Genomic DNA, 10,235 nt, shown 5'->3' with positions numbered 1-10,235 from the left:
CATCTTCGTTGCCCTTTAGTCGATGCAACAGTCCCAAGATGTCTATGATCTCCCGCTTCAAATTGGTATCATATAAAGTCTTTGGCAATTTGTGTTTGCTGCTCTTAGGCATCAGGAACCATATCGCTAATAGGCTCCCTTTGTTCACGGTCTTCTTTTCATTGTAACTCAACGCGGAATTCCAAAAACCCATTTCAATAAACACTTTGTGGATGGGCAGTTGGGAGCAATTATGCATGGTGTTTCTATCTATGGTTAGTAATACTTTGTTGTTAGATATTTTGATCTGGTGTGTGAATGGATCATACCGAGCGATGCACTCGAGTATCAGCTCTAGAGCCTGGATTGCCACTGGAAACCCTACGGCTTCCACAAGACCACTTTCTTTTAACTTCCGCATAATTGGGTACAAGGGTTCATAGTTCAACCTCCTATGCAGATCACCCAGGTCGTAGAACCTTAGTCGGGTATCACTTATGCTCTTCAATTCACAATCAATCTCATTCAAGCTATCATACCCTACGAACTTGGCTTCCATGGCTAAGAATTTATAGTCAACTATGATGGCTTTACTCCGCTACGATGATCAAAAATGTTCGTTCGAAGAATGATGATGGCAAGATTTCCCCAAAATCTTCTACTAAATTTTCTTTATGAGACCTTTGGCTTGAATTTCCACACCACAAGGGTGGAAGGTATTTGCATTAAATTGGAAGTGACTATTTTGTTTAACGATCAAATCTGAGTTCAATTCCCAATGGCTAATGGTTGGAAAGTGGCATTAGCATGTCACTTCATTCGTACTCTATATCTTGAGAAATCAAATTTTCTCTTCACTTTCCTTTTTCAACACGAGAGCAACAATTTTTTCACTTTTGCGAACCTTAATTCTAGCTTTTAAGTTGGTGGTTCCTCTTTAATTCACCTTTAATGAAGTCGTAGTCCTGTAGAAGCCGTTTGCCCAATTTCTCAAAGCCTTGTCTTCAAGCACTCTCCACTCATTTACAATGTCGTATGGGAAGGAACATTTTTCCTAGAATACACTTCTGAAGCCTAAAGACATGTTTGTCCTTCAACCTCCCGTAGGCTCCAATTTATTCTTTACACCCAAGGTCACACCTTTCTTTCCATTTTTTTGAACTGTGGGGTGCACCAAAGAAATTTCCGCAGAATATTCCCAAACTTTTGTGTTATAGATCTAGTAACCACTAAGGTGAGAAAACAAATTACACAAGATATTATAAGAAACCTTTCTAGAAAAACTACTAGCCTTCAAAGCACAATACTTTCTTCTACAACAAATATAGTTAAGGGTCAGCCTTCTTGTTAGACTATTGTTATTGTATATGAGCAATGTTAGTATGCTAATAGAAACCAAATTTAAATAAAGCTTCTACAAACAAAACAAAATTCATAAACTTCAAGATAGACTAAGATGAACTCTCAATTGAAAATATGAGTCATTAATGGACTCTTTCAATAAGAAGCTCTCTTGTTGAGTAGCTTTATCTAAATGGATAGGATGTATGCTCAATATGCTTCCAAAGGCTTCAATAGATGATTGTGGACTTTTAGTGTGGATAGATAGCTTTAGTATGGATTTGGCTCTCAAAATAGCATTATAACTTTACTTCATGGATTGTGTTATTTTGCAAAAGGGAAGGATCCAATTTATAGGCAAGAGGTTTGAGGGATTGAGGGCTAAGATGCAAGAATGGGAAAAAGCTCATGGAGGGCTCAGATTGCATGAGAAGAGAGCACATGGATTGTGCTTCCTTACAGCCAATCAAAGAGTGACACATGTCACATGGTGAGAGGATGGAAGAAAGGGGAAGGATGAGTCAACAAAAGAGGCTCAAGGGATAAAATCTTCATAAAGACCCTCATAATGACTTGTAAGAGCAATAAAAGGGCTTGTAAGAGTCATTTATGACCTAGTGGGCTTCATAAAATTTTATGGTTGAGATATTTTGAGAGTGATGAGAGCAATTTCGACTTGGACTTGATTAGGAAGGTTTTAAGCTTGCTTAGGCTTGTGCAAATGATTAGAGGATGGATTAGGATGGTTTAGGATTAGCTTATGGATAGGCAAGTGGATGGCATTTAATGAGGGTGGGTGAAGGAGGAGATATTTGTTAACTTTGGCTTGGGTTAGTAATTCTTAACCCATGTTTAGAGAATGTGACAAGGTTAGGAGGGGATTAGAATTAGGTTTAAAGACATCTTTTAGAAGAGTCTAGACTTTGGATGAGGATAAAGACTTTCTAGAATAGTCTAGAATTTCCTAGGATGAGGATGAAGACTTTCTAGAAGAGTCTAGAACTTCTTAGGATGAAGATAAATTAGATTTTTAGGAAATAAATAAAGTTTTATTTATTTCAAGGGTTTGGGTTGAGGAGATATTTATTAAAACTTTTTTAATAAACATGAAGATTAATATTTAATCTTAATTAAATATTTTGAGTTGGGATTAGGGGTAGGAAATGATGAGATTAGCCTTTAATTAAAATTAAAGAAGGATTAGAAGATTTTGGAAGAAGTTAGTGGTATTAAGAAAATTGGCCAAGTTTTGGGCAAAAAATAAATTTTTTATTTATTTTGAATTTTTTGGTCAATTTATTAATTAAATAAAGAAATAATGTTTAAATAAGATTTAAACATTTTTGGGAGGGATTCCTTAATTAAATATTTTTAATTAAGATAAAGGGATTTAATGGCATAAAAATTAATTAATTAATTAAATAAATAATTAATTAATAAATGATGATGTCATCAGAACTTTTTCAGAAAATAAAAATACTTTATTTTCTAAAGGTTTTTAGGTGTCTACAGTTATAATAAATAAATAAATAAATAGTTGAATTTTCATGTTATTATAATAAATAAAATAAAATAAATAGTTTTGAACTTTCATGCTCTTTTAAGAAAAAGGACATTTCTAACAACATAACCCCAACATAACTAGAGTATGATATAGCTTATCTTACCACCAAAACATGTATCTAATTCACATAGGCAAGTCCAAAACAAAAACCATAGATAGTTCTAAAACCATGCACTAAAACAAGGGCAAATTATCTTAGCCAAATCAAGCTATGAAATCTAATACTCCACTAAACATATGCATTACCATTTTTGACGTTCGTTCTGAGCCGGTGGTTGAGGTGGATGCTTTAGTGGAACATACCTTGGATGCTCCTGCGGTTTCTGTGGCCGAGGATAGCGTTCTTTCCGAGCCGGTGGTTGAGGTGGATGCTTTGGTCTCTTCCCCTGTTTCGGTTGTTCCTCCTAGGGGCCAAAAGTTGTCTGATTCTCACAGGGAGTTTGTTGCGGCTTCTACGTCCCCTAGGTTCCACGGGTCCTTGTTTTCTGAGGATTGGGTTGCTGAGGCAGCGAAGTTTGAGGATGGTTGGATTGCAGTTAAAAGGAAGAAGACTAAGTCTTCTGCTCCCCCTTTAGATATGATCCTTCGGTCACAAAAGGGAAACTTCAAATCAAAAGGAAAATCCTATGTTCCCTTATATTGACTGGTTTTTTTGTGATGGTGAACTGGATGCATTTCTAGTTTGCTGGATACTGGTTTGGGTGGTTTTTCAGACTGCTTTGCTCCAATCTATTGACTGTCCAAGTTCCAGTGTTTTTATGGTTGTTTTTTCTGGTCACATATGTTGGTCACAGGTCCCTATAAAATCCGATTTAGTTGTTTAGCTGATTTCAGGTCCTTTTAAAACCTGGTTGTGCTTAACGGTTTATCTTTCTCTTTGATGTAAAAGGTTTTGAGGCCCTTCAAAACCTGCTTTTACCTTAATCTAAAACTTATCCATCTTAGAGAAGGATGCTTTCGTGTGTTGTTTAAGTCCACAACTAACTCTATTTTTATGTCTTCTCCCTAAATACTAATCAAACCTTACAAATCTCATATAGCTACTTTAGCAAGTGCTACTTTTTACTTGTTAAAAAATAAATTACATTTTACATTATCATATGGGACCACCAATGTAATATCAAGTAAGATGTCACTGTTAGAAAGGCCAAAGTTGTCGTTGCACCCATAGTTTGCAAAGTCTCCAAGTACTCTCATAGTTGCCCAGTACTCTCAAGTTCTTTTGCTAGGCGAGTACTCTCAGAGTTAACTCTCGCGTATTTATAGATGTTAAAAAACGTTGGTAAACATGTTGATGCATGGAAAACATTGGAGTAAATGCATTTTTCACATCATTTTAGTACTATAAAACTATACAATTTCTCTATTGAAATGTCAATTACGAATTTAATACATTTTATAATTGTATTCTACAAAAATATATATATGTTTATTTAAGAGATTTTAAATTTTAGTACTTTCTGAGTTGCCGAGTTTTCCCCAAGTTTTTGTTAAGAATATGCTAAGTTTTTCCCGAGTTGAAAGTTTTGGGCTTGCCGAGTACTCTTTGAGTCTAAGTCTGCAAACTATGGTTGCACCAAAAGATCGACCTGTCAATGCCCAATACAACCAATAGTCTTATAGAACCATAGGAAGCAGTTAAGCCATGTCCCAAATCTTGCGAGGGACACTGGCCCACTACCAACAATCTTCCTCCCAGTATCACTCGTCGTGGCTTGCAAGATTAGAAACTTGTGACCAAGCTCTAATACCAATTGTTAGAAAGGCTAGAGTTGTCATTGCACCAAAATATCAACTTGTCAATGCCCAATACAACAAATAGTCTCATAGAATCACAGGAGTCGATTAAGCCATGTCCCGAATCCTACAAGGGACGTTGGCCCACTACCAACAGCCACCACATAATTTGCCCAGATTAAATTAATTTGATCTGATAAAATTGTAAGGTGGCACCTAAACACAACATTGAAAACCTCAAAGAATTAACTTCAATTTAAATTTCTTACACCGCGTAGGTGAATACCTGTAATTTAAAGTAACATAACAATCTTTGTAATACTTTTCTATTCAAGCATAGCTCCTCGTTTCGCCTATTATGGACATCAAATTCAATTGCTTGATTCTGAACATGCATTCCAAAGAAATCCTAAAGAAGCTCCCTAGCTTAGAGCTCATCAATTTCTTTGTTCTAATTCTAAATATAGTGGAAGACATAATACCTTCACACCCTAACTCCGTGCACCTTTAGATCGTAAACAATACGTCAAATTCAACAATTTATTTTTGTTGGCTCTATCTGCAATTTAACTATTAAAAGCTAAGTTTTCAGCTGCTAACAATTCATGGATCTCTCTGCAAAGATCACCTAAAACTGAATGGTCAAAAAGTGATCATTTCAAAGTGTCACCCAAAAATGGGCACCTAGTACGTTGATACTCGCTCACTCAAAATCACTAGTACTTCAAGACAAATGTCCAATAGTAGTACACAAATATCCTTGTAGTGGTCCACAAATCTCCAATAGTGGTGCACAAATGGGCCAATCATAAATCAAAAAACTCAAAAATGCTTAAAATGATCAACTACTAGTACATAAAGTGAGTAGCTATCAGTACATGTGAGACTAATTTTGTGGACAAAATATGAACAATTATAAGGGGTCACAGTGACAAAACAATAGTGGTTATTGTACCCCCTATTAGGAATTGGGTTTCTTCCCCTATTCTACCTTGATTTGAGTCTTTTGTATATGGTTCCTATGTTATAACTAATCCCTCGATTTCTTCGTCATTATGTAAGTTCCATCTAGATTTTATTCTATACACCTTCAATATCATTCAACAATCCCTCAAAACATGCTTTGTCTTTAATTGATCATAATGACCTCCAAATATCCACCTTCACATATTTTTAACACTAGATGTAATAGTCCCATCTTCAACTCAAGGAGTCAACTAACCAGACTAACCACAAAATGAGTTACCTCTCTTTTGGTGCATCTAAGTATGCATACACTCATTGAACATGGGTGCCTAAAATCCACTTGAGACTATTCCTTCACATCAACCAACTAGAGCACACATAAAGAGCCTATTTGCAGGGGCTCTATCTTCATGTCAAAGTTCTACCTTAAGCATTGTATCTGATGGTGTGATCTTCAGGTAACTCTATTTGTTAAGGCCCTATCTTCATGTCATGAGTTTCTAATTGCTTTCAGGCTGCTGCATGGCACAAATTATGTTGAATGACTTGGCATAATTTCCAAGGATCTAGTGAATGGACTTATTTGGGATGTGTATTTTTATGCACACACACAATTGCAATTAAAAAAGGCCTACGCTCTATCTTTGCCAGAAGAACCAAATAGCTTGTACTAGAAGAGCATCAGGAAGGGCATCAAACAGACTTTAAAAGGCGGGGCATATAGATTTTGCCAAATACACACATGCACTGTTCTCCCAGAACAAAATTCTTTAAAATATGCCCAGGATGAAGGCTTGAATTTGCATCAAATGTGCAAACCAAACGAAAACCATACAAGGATTTTTGAGGATAAGAAGAAAGCAAGACACCTTCCTCAAACATGAGTATTTAATTATTGATGTGGAAAGCCAAGATCAACACATAAAAGTGTAACATTAAGTACTTAAAAAGATACACAAAAAGCTGAATTCCTTGGCGTGGAAACAAAACAACCAAGATCTATTTCCAATAGCAAATATTGAATAAATTTATTTCAAATTATGTTTTATACACATTGAGTAACAAGATCAAGACACAGTAATTGAACCACCAAATAATACGCAATACAAATGTAGCCACAAAGCAGAGGGAAAGGTTCAAACAGCAACAGATGGCAAATAAAACTACCAACAGTAAGAACCAGAGGGAAAACTGACGCACCATCACAGGACAAAATGTAGCAAAAAGTATCAAATAAAACTAAGAACCAGAAGAGAAAACTGATGGCCCATCACAGGACATGTAGGAAAAGTATCAAATGAAATTCTGCTCATTTCCAGTAAACATTAAAACACACAAAAACTACATGGACGTCATCTTGACTAATTGCCTCCATCCACTCACGGCAAAAAATTTAGAAACAAAAAGAGATGAACATCAACCTAACATAACAAAGTTGAACATATATTCCTACAGCGGATAGATACAGAATGTCTTTAAGATTTTATCTTATATCTGTTCTTAATCAAATCAAGATATGTCAACAAATACAAACAAATAGAAGCTCCACAACAATGAATGCCAAAGATTAGAAAATCAAACATAAATGGGTGTCAACTTGAGATATACGAACTTTAAAGAACTCATCAACAAACAGGGGTAACTGGGAAGTGTTCAAGCTTTTATCTTGTCAACTACCTGTTTTTTAGCATATTGCTATTATAGCGGATACAATCAAATAAATGGTCAAATATCAACCATTGTCTAAGAAAGGAACAGTAGAAGACATATACACCAAAGTAGAAGAGGAACACCAAAACCGATAAGTTTTAAAATTACAATAACTTGCAACAAAGCTGTCAATCACAAATTGAAATAACTGAGTAAATTACCCAGATAAGATTCCAACTCAGAAGGAAAACACATCCTTGCCTGAAACACTTCTGCATTATAGAGATAGTTTATTAACTTAGGAAATGAATTGAAAATATAATTTATCATCTATTCTAGATATGCAAAATTATCTTGATTTATGAAAATTTGATTTTCATGAGCCTTTTCTATATTGCCACCTAGTTATGGGATTTATCTATGACTCTCTGAGTGCTTTGTGTTTTAAACTTCTACAAGGTCACTTGCATGTTATAGTTAACAAAAGAATTTAGTGCAAGGTGCTAGGTTACAGTGTACAGTCAAGAATGAACAGTGATCAGATATTGACTAGCCTGAGTTTCCAGCCCAAGCACAGTCATGCAAGTGAAGAAAACAAATACACAATCCCTACTAAAGGTGTAATACCCAGCATGAAACCACAGTCAAACCATCGCTTATTCAACAACTAACTACATAAGCAGCCTTATGTTCATTATTATACCACAAATCCCTCATTAATAGGAAGCACACTTGATTTATAGGAATACACATGATTGAACTCAAGGAACATGCTCAATGGTTGCATAAATTTCACAGGAAAAACAAACTGGTTACATCTCACCAGTCCCTCGCAGAGTTCAGAGAATGATCCTTGAGCACAATCCATTTGTTACAATGTCAGTTTGGACCCTCTGCTGGCATTATAGAAAGACACAAACTCCCAATACTACTCTATACTATACTGATAGAAATTCAACTACTTATGATTGATTGTATTCATAAAATGGATAAGATATTGACAGTGACCTGCTACTATGGTACATTCTTCCGAGTATGGTGCAAAGTTGAAACATATAAATTGGATGAATACTAGTCAAAGCCCGATAAGATATTGACAGTGACCTGCTACTATGGTATTTTCTTCCGAGTATGGTGCAAAGTTCAAACATATAAATTGGATGAATACTAATCAAAGCCAAAATAGCATATATGTTCAGAACTAAAAATTTATATAGAGGATATCAAGAAGAAATCCAAGCCTGCATATGGATTCACGTGAAAACAGGAAAAAATAATGATAGGGTAGTAGATGGCAGCACTCTTGCTGTCAATTCTAGTGATGTGCCTTGAAGCTTCCCAATAAGAAGAATTTACATGGATTGAACTCCAACAAAATCTTAGAAACCAATATAACCACTAAGATATGAAGAGCTGGCATATCCATTGCTGAGCAAAGTTATAAGCTGCAACATTATCATCTCATAAATGATAGATGGTTAGAGATTGATCCTTTGTAATGCCACTTAAAAATGAAATGTGAATAACATCCTTTGGGCTGCAGGCTTATATTGATTTGAAACAATAAGGGGTTGGCACACGACAAACATATCTCCAGAATTGATTTCAAAGAATCTGTGAATAAACAGATCAAAATGACAAATATAGGGCTTCTGACTGAATCCTACCTTTCGATCAGCACCATTAAAAAAGCAAACAAAATCATACTGAAGCTAATCTGTGTAAGGTGTTGCGATTTTCACCTCAAACATTGTATACTACTGATATTTAAAAGAATAAGAAAACTAATAATAATGACTGCAAGACAGCCAAATAGATGGCACCATAAGGAAATTACGTGATCTAGTATTTTAGATGGCAATGATTCTTTTGATGAATCAACTTTATTAAAGAACATGAAATTTGACTACCCTACGAGAATGAAAAATAAGCGAAAATGAACAGACTTGTCATACCATGGGAAAAATGCTTTAAGTTTGGACCCATAATATTCCAGACATATAACCCAACTTACTATAATACATCTCAATAAGACACAATTGCCAACTCCTAAACATTTAGTAGATTCAACTGAAAGTAGATTTCCCAGTGCTCAGGATTTCAAAATGTAATAGAACAATCACAACTATGGAACACAGAACTCTTTGTATCCCTGTGTACTAACATAAAAAAAAATGGCTAACAATCACAAGTTGAAACTATACGTAGGAATTTTAGGGACCATTGTTGAGTAGAGTCTTGAACACTTGGTACGTTCTAACTGAAGGTAGATTTCCCAGTGCTCAAGGTTTCTGAATGTAATCAAATGTTCACAACTACGGAACACATAAAACTCTTTGTATCCCTGTGTACTAACATAAAAAATAATAGCTAAAAATGGCATGTTGAAACCATACGTAGGAATTTTAGGGACTATTCTTGAGTAGTCTTGAACACTTGGTGGGTTCTAACTTCTAACTGAAGGTATGGGTGGATTCAACTAAAGACGGGTTTTCAAAAAGCTTGGGATTTCAGAATGTAATCAAAGTTTCACAGCCATGGAAATTTGGAACATATAAACCTTTTTGTATCCCTATATATCAACATAAAACAATGGCTCGATAAAATCACACAATGAAACTGTATGTAGTAGTTTCTGTTGGGTAGCATGTTTGAGAGAGCTTCATAATACTTTCCAGGTGCTCAACTCCACCTTGAGTCTGAACCTGAATGTGAACCTGCCCTATTCAAATGATATTAATAAAGAGATGGAGCCCACTGCAAATCCCAGTAACTTTGGTGGAACAGGTGCCAGTGAAGAATGGTCTGTGGTAGATGTTTCTTAATGTTGATGATCTTGCATCTAAAGGCAAAAGAATGTCTGTGTTGCTCAGTCCAACATTTGTTGACAGCAACCATTGATGACCAACAGCAAATAATAGAATATGAAACCTTGACATTAGGACTGATTTTGGAGGATGAAATAAGAAATCAATCAACATGTTTATATTTCAGATTT

This window comes from Cupressus sempervirens, chromosome 3 (genome assembly GCF_028749045.1).
Source record: "Cupressus sempervirens isolate cs-2001-9-10 chromosome 3, ASM2874904v1, whole genome shotgun sequence".
NCBI classification, from domain to species: Eukaryota; Viridiplantae; Streptophyta; class Pinopsida; order Cupressales; family Cupressaceae; genus Cupressus; species Cupressus sempervirens.
This window is presented reverse-complemented; position numbering follows the sequence as displayed.